This window comes from Elephas maximus, chromosome 2 (genome assembly GCF_024166365.1).
Source record: "Elephas maximus indicus isolate mEleMax1 chromosome 2, mEleMax1 primary haplotype, whole genome shotgun sequence".
Classification (NCBI taxonomy): Eukaryota; Metazoa; Chordata; class Mammalia; order Proboscidea; family Elephantidae; genus Elephas; species Elephas maximus.
This window is the reverse complement of record NC_064820.1, coordinates 148,632,501-148,639,747: the sequence shown is the minus strand read 5'-3', so window position 1 is coordinate 148,639,747 and position 7,247 is coordinate 148,632,501. Positions and strand designations below refer to the sequence as shown.

The 7,247-nt window shown below is 37.5% G+C and overlaps 1 pseudogene; it reads right to left on the bottom strand.

The window, feature by feature from the left end:
* Positions 1-1,941: 1,941 nt before the first annotated feature.
* The window catches only part of LOC126067055 (F-box/LRR-repeat protein 21-like), an 8,461-nt pseudogene continuing 3,155 nt past the window's right edge, over positions 1,942-7,247 (bottom strand).

Below are 7,247 nucleotides of genomic sequence, written 5' to 3'. Positions count from 1 at the left end.
TTTGGTGAAGCAGAGGGCCAACAAGGAAGTGGGAGATCTTTGGTGAGAAGAACTGGTATAACAACCACAACGATGGACTTGAGCATGCCAGCGATTCTGAGGATGACGCAAGGCCAGGCAGTGTTCCATTCCGTTGTATATGAGGTCAGCATGAGTCAGGGTCAACTCAATGGCAGCTAACAGCATAACAGCACTGAGTACTTACTAGTGTACCATATGCTGTTCTAAGAGGTGTGCACAAACTCAAAGGTGAATGAGATGAAGTCCCTGCTCTTACAGAGTTCACTGTGAGAAAGAACGTGGTACAGTGGCAAGGCTGTACACACGAGTATAGTTTCTAAATAAAGGATATAAAAAAAAGTGCTAATTTTTAAAAACGCCACTTGCAAATCACAATGTATTCTAATTTCTTAATAGGTAAGAATACTCAATTTTTTTCCCTTATTAAAAAAAAACTCAAAATTGGAAAATAATTGACATATTTCTAACTTTTTTTTTCAGTTTACTTGTTCTCTTAGAAAGAAACTTAAGATATTGAAGAGAGGACTTAGGGAAACAAAAGTGAAAAAGAAAATATTTGAGTAAAAAGTGTTGAGTGCCTTCTGTATGTTAAATATTATGCCAGATGCTGGGGACACAGCAGTATGCAAAAACCAACAGTGATCTTGCATGATGGAGTTTACAGGGCAACAGGCTAAGCAGATAATATTCATACAAGCAATTGTCAAATTACAACGGTCACAAGGGCCACAAAGGGAAGTCAGTGAGTGCTGACAACATGTGCAACAGAGAGCTGGCCTACAAGAGGGGAGATGGGCTGGTGTCACAGAAGGCTTCCCTGAGGAAATGATATCTTGAGAAAGATCAGAGGGAACTCTAAGTAGAGAGAAGAATGTGTGCACAATGCCCTGTGACTAGAAGATACACTGCAGTTCTCAGGAACTGAGAGGGAGTGGGAGCAGAAGGGCACCGGGGAGCTTGAATGTGGTGGGAAATGAGATTGAGAAGTAGAGAGAAGCCAGACCTTATGGGGCCTTGTAGGTCCATTTTAAGACTACATATCTCTTTCTTCATCCTAAAGACAATAAACCAAAAAAAACCAAACCCATTGTCATCAAGTTGATTCCAACTCATAGAGACCCTATAGGACAGAGAATTGCCCCACAGTTTCCAAGGAGCAACTGGGGGATTAGAAACCACTGGCCTTTTGGTTAGCAGCCATAGCTCTTGACCACTGTGTCACCAGGGCTCCCTTAAAGGCAATAGGTAGCCACTGAAGAGTTATAACTGTGTCACTGATTAAATTAAGAGATTACTTGTGCAAAGGCTCTGGCAGAGTTCTAGAAACATAATAGCACGTGACTAAGTGCTGATTCCCTCCCAAATATACTCTGCAAAACTGATCTCTTTATCTAGGTAGCACATTCAATTAATTAATAATCACAGTGAGTATCTTTGCAAAATCAATTAGTATTATTTAATTTTAACCTAATTCCTGTTTTTTACCATTAATATAATAAAGTAGAATTCAAAGTACCTTGCAAATTAGAAGTTGTTTATTGAAGCACAAGATGACTTTCATTAGGGCTAAAAACTCTGTAAATATAATTAAGTAAGCCTTTGTATCTATATTGTGATTTTACTCTTAGTTTTTAATACTACATATTTTATAAAATATATGAATAGCAATATGATATAAAAGCAATTAGAACAATATGAAATTATAAAATAAATGACATAATTATTTATGGAGATTTGTGGCCTCTCAAATTTCTCATATTTTTTCCAAATGTTTCTATAGCAATCCATCGTGAGAGCTTGCCAACGATAAAATATTTACTTAAAATATTTCAACAATGCCGTCTTAAAATTTACATTTGCACAGACAGAAAGAAGCTAATCTTACTGGTTAAAAAAAAATTAAGACTCTTTGGTGGCAAATTAGCAGATAGGCATCACATCAGGGAACCACATTTTTCCCAGGTGTTTGGAGACTTCAGTGTGAATCTCATCTAGGTTATAACTGTCATCAGGGATCAAAACTTCTTCCATTACAGAGATCTGGGTAAGCCTTCTCCCACATAGACTTACAAATTCAATCAATGCACTGCAGCTAACTTCACATTCACTGAGGCCAAGGCTGTTAAGTTTTTACAGTGTTCAGCAATACAAACAAGTTCATTATCGAGAGGCTGAAGACCATTAGCACATACCACAAACTCAATTAGTCGTGGACAGTTAAGACCTATCCGTCCCAGAACTGCTTTGCTTACCGAACGACCAAAATAAAGATGAGTAACAGGGGTTATAACAGGGGTTTCTTCTGTGAAGAATGTCTCAAATTCCTCTTCATACGAAAAGAAGTACATAACAACATTAACTCCAGGGGACTGTTTAATGAGTACATCCCAACTTTGTTTTTTAATAGAATGAAACTGAACCTGTCCAGGGTTTTTACTCACAATGTCAATTCGAAGATGTTCGAGGTTAACATGAGTCTCCCTTGAAAGCGCTCGGAGAAGTTCATCACTTAGAGTGTAATAATTTAATGCCAGTTCTCCTTGACAACGATCAGCTACACAGAGGATTCCTGAGGGAAATGGGGAATAATTCTTAAGAATGAAGAATCATACTGATAATTAATATAACACTTTGTATAAATTTAACTTTGATATTAGCTATTCATTATTTGCTAAAATAGACATCTAACAATTCCTAAGAAGTTGATTGCCAAGATACACATATAATTAAAATACTTTCATGAGAAGCAATTTAACATATATTTAGCTTGTAGATTAAGACTTCTTTTAGAAAAAAAATTACTTTAATGAATTATATTTCATAAGTATGTAACTTTCAATTAAAAACTCCATTGTTACTACTACCATGATTAAAAAAAAAAGTCATTCAATCTTTAAAAACACGAACCTACCATCAGATGAAACATGAGGACAGCTACTCGATTCTAGGAGCCTTAGAGTGTCACTATCATTGGCCACAAGAATCTTTAATGAAGGATCGTCCCCTGGTGTATCCTCAATTTTGATTGACGATAATGACTTTGAGTTGACGAAAACCACTGTTTAAGTGCTGAAACAAAATGAGACTGCAGAAGAAAAAAAAATAATAGTATTTAAAAATCTATAGCTTTAATCAAATAGTTCACTAAAATTATATCAACAAATGGTAACAATAAGATAGTAAAAGCAACAACATACAACTGTTTTTCTCAGTACCATTAACAAGCAGAAAACATTTTTATAACAAAGTATAGTTTTATAGTTGGTAAATGGTATGGCGGGAACTGGTTTTATTTGGGTTCATGGCGGGAAAGGAAGAAGTTTCAAAGAGTTCATAAAACATGTCTTTCAATTATTTCTACTCCTAAGGATTTGGTTTTCAACATTAAATAGATATAATTATGTTTATTTCCTAGAAAAGGGGTTGGTAAACAATGGCCCATAGGTCAAATCCAGCCTGTTTTTATATGGTTCACTTACTAAGAATAATTTTTTTTATATTTTTAAATAGTTGAAAAAAATTTTTTTGACATATGAAAATTACATGAAATTCAAATTTCAGTGTCCACAATAAAGTCTGATTGGAACACCACCACACTCATTTATTTACATACTGCCTAAACTCTGGTGGTGTAGTGGTTAAGAGCTATGGCTGCTAACCAAAAGGTCGGCAGTTCAAATCCACTAGGCACTCCTTGGAAACTCTATGGGGCAGCTCTACTCTGTCCTATAGGGTCACTATGAGTCAGAATCGACTTGAGGGCAATGGCTTTTTTGGCTTTTATGTCTGCTTTTGGAGCCCTGGTGGCACAGTGGCTAAGCACTCAGCTGCTACCTGAAGGGCTGGTAGTTCAAACCCACCAGCCGATCCACCGGAGGATGATGAGGCAATCTGCTTCTGAAAAGATTTATAGCCTTGGAAACCCTATGAGGCAGTTCTGTTCTGTCCTTTAGGGCTGCTATGAGTCCTAATTCAACTTGATAGCAATGGGTTTGGTTTGGGTTATGTCTGCTTCCACACTGTGACAGAACTGAGTAAAAGAACTGAGTAGCTTTGGCAAAAACTGTATGATTTACAAAGCCTGAAATGTTTACCACCCTGGACCTTTTTGATCCCTCCCCTATAAGATACAGAATTTTTATGTTTTATTCACACCTGTATTTCCAGCACCTAAAACATATCTGGCACATAGTGGATGGTCAATAAATATTTGCTGAATCAATGAATAAAGAGGTGATTTCACAATCTTCAGTTGCATGCTTTTGCTAGTAAATTATTTGAAGAAAGTAAATCCAAATTTTCATATGGTTGGAAGATTGGCAAATTAAAGCTTATTTATAGTTTGGCCTCAAAATGGTAGAATTTTACAAGTTTCCAGATCCAGTGTTTTTTGGCAAAGATGGAAAAGCCTGGAAAGCAAACCCACTTATGATTACTTTCCCTTTTTCAAAATCAATTTGAATTCTACCAGAGTTTCAACTGTCCCTATTAAAAAGAGAATGACTAAAAATACTGATTAATTTATAAAGAACCTTACTGATTCACATTAATAGTAAAAAAAAAAAAAAAATTAAGTCATAGAAGGCTACATATCTTTACTACATTTTATGGTGGCAAAGATAAATGCATTGTTCTTTTCCCTCAGGAAATACAGGTAACCCCAGGTTACGAATATCTGACTTATGGACAACGCCTACTTGCCCTCCCCTGTTGTTGTTAGGTGCTGTCAAGTTGGTTCCAACTCACAGCGACCCTATGTACAACAGAAGGAAACACCGCCCGCGCCTGCGCCATCCTCACATGGTTGTTATGCTTGAGCCCATTGTTGCAGCCACCATGTCAATCCATCTCCTTGAGGGTCTTCCTCTTTTTCACTGATCCTCTACCAAGCATGATGTTCTTCTCCAGGGACTGATCGATCCCTCCTGATAACATGTCCAAAGTATGTGAGATGAAGTTTCACCATCCTTGCTTCTAAGGAGCATTCTGGCTGTACTTCTTCCAGGATAGATTTGTTTGTTCTTTTAGCAGTCCACGGTATATTCAATATTCTTGGACAACACAATAATTCAAAGGCATCAATTCTTCTTCAGTCTTCTTTATTCATTGCCCAGCTTTCGCACGCATATGAGGCAAATGAAAACACCATGGCTTGGGTCAGGTGCACCTTAGTCCTTGCAGTGGCATCTTGCCCTTTAATATTACGGAAATTTAAGGCTAAATAAGAACGACTTACGTACAAATTAGGAACATACCTCATTTGTAACCTGGGGACTGCCTGTATAAAGTTTGTTTTTCTTTTAAACAACTCCTGAAAAACACAGTTCAGCATCAGGGTACATATTTCATTATAATGACATTTGTTTAACATTTTACGCTTGGCAAAATGGTTCCTCAGTTACAAATGAAAAAACTGAGACTAGAAGAGATCCACAACCTTGCCAGAAGCCACAGAGCCCATTTTTACTGTGGAGGCAAAACTTAAAATGAAGCCTGCTAAGTCCTGGTACCTTGCTCTGGCGACTACACTAGCTATCCTAGAAGCTGGCACTGGAACTTCAGGTGCAACATTGGAGACAGCTTTTAGGATCTAAGAAGAATTTCAGGCTAATCTGATTTTTAGTTGATAAACAAGGAAGTAACTAGTCAGAAGTAGTAAGCTTTCATCTGATTACTTATATTACTCTAATCCACAAGTGACCCATTTTTTCACCATATCTCTTAAAAAGATAAACAGGCTAGCAGAAATGCTTGCTAAGAGAGCCATGACCAGTTTATAAGAGAGAAGATGATACAAAGACTTTAACCTCTTCCACAGGAAACTTTCCATTAGCCAGTTTTACCAACAACCATGTTGTTGTTGTTAGGTGCCATCGAGTTGCTTCTGAGTCATAGTGACCCTATCTAAAATAAAATGAAACACTGCTTGGTCCCATGCCATCCTCACAGTCATTGCTATGTTTGAACCCATTGTTGCAGCCACTGGGTCAATTCATCTCATTGAGGGTTTTCCTCTTTTACACTGACCCTCAACTTTACCAAGCATGATGTCCTTCTCCAGGGACTGGTTCCTCCTGATAACGTGTCCAAAGTAAGTGAGACACAGTCCTCCCATCCTTGCTTCTAAGGAGCATTCTGGCTGTACTTCTTCCAAGACAGATTTGTTTGTTCTTCTGATAGTCCCTGGTATAGTCAATATTCTTCACCAACACCATAATTCAAAGGCATCAATTCTTCTTCAGCCTTCCTTATTCATTGTCCAGCTTACACATGCATATGAGGCAACTGAAACTATCATGGCTTGGGTCAGACACACCTTAGTCCTCAAAGTGACATCTTTGCTTTTTAACACTTTTAAGAGGTCTTTTGCAGCAGCTTTATGCAATGCAATGTCTTGTTTGATTTTCTGATTGCTGCTTCCATGGGCACTAATCGTGGATCCAAGTAAAATGAAATCCTTGACAACTTCAGTCTTTTCTCTCTTTTTCACAGTATTGCTTATTGGTCCAGTTATGAGGATTTTTGTTTTCTTTATGTTGAGGTGTAATCCATACTGAAGACTGTAGTCTTTGATTTTCATCAGTAAGATCAAGTCCTCTCCATTTTCAGCAAGCAAGGTTATGTCATCTGCATATTGAAGTTGTTAACAAGTCTTCCTCCAATCCTGATGCCACATTCTTGGTCACATAGTCCAGCTTCTCAGATTATCTGCTCAGCATACAGACTGAATAAGGTGAAAGGATACAACCCTAACCCACACCTTTCTTGATTTTAACCATTCAGTATTCCCTTGTTCTGTTTGAACAACTGCCTCTTGGTCTGTGTTGAGGTTCCACATGAGCACAATTAAGTGTTCTGAAATTCCCGTTCTTTACAATGTTACCTGTAATTTATTATGATCCACACAGTGGAATGACTTCACATAGTCAATACGATTTATAATGGGTTTACAATGGTACACAGAATAGACAAAATCCTGCCTTCCAGGAGCTTATGCTTTGGTCTGGGGAGATGATACTAAACAAGCTAAAAAAACAACTAAATTGGTCATTTCAGGTACTGATGAATGATATGAAGACGACAAAAATATGGCAATATAGCAGAGAATTACTAGGGTAGGAGGTGCTGTTTTAGCAAAAGTGATCAAGGAAGGACTCTGGAGAGACGACATTCAAGCTGAAGTCTGAATGAAGAGAAGAAATTCATTAATTTCTGTGGAAGTGACT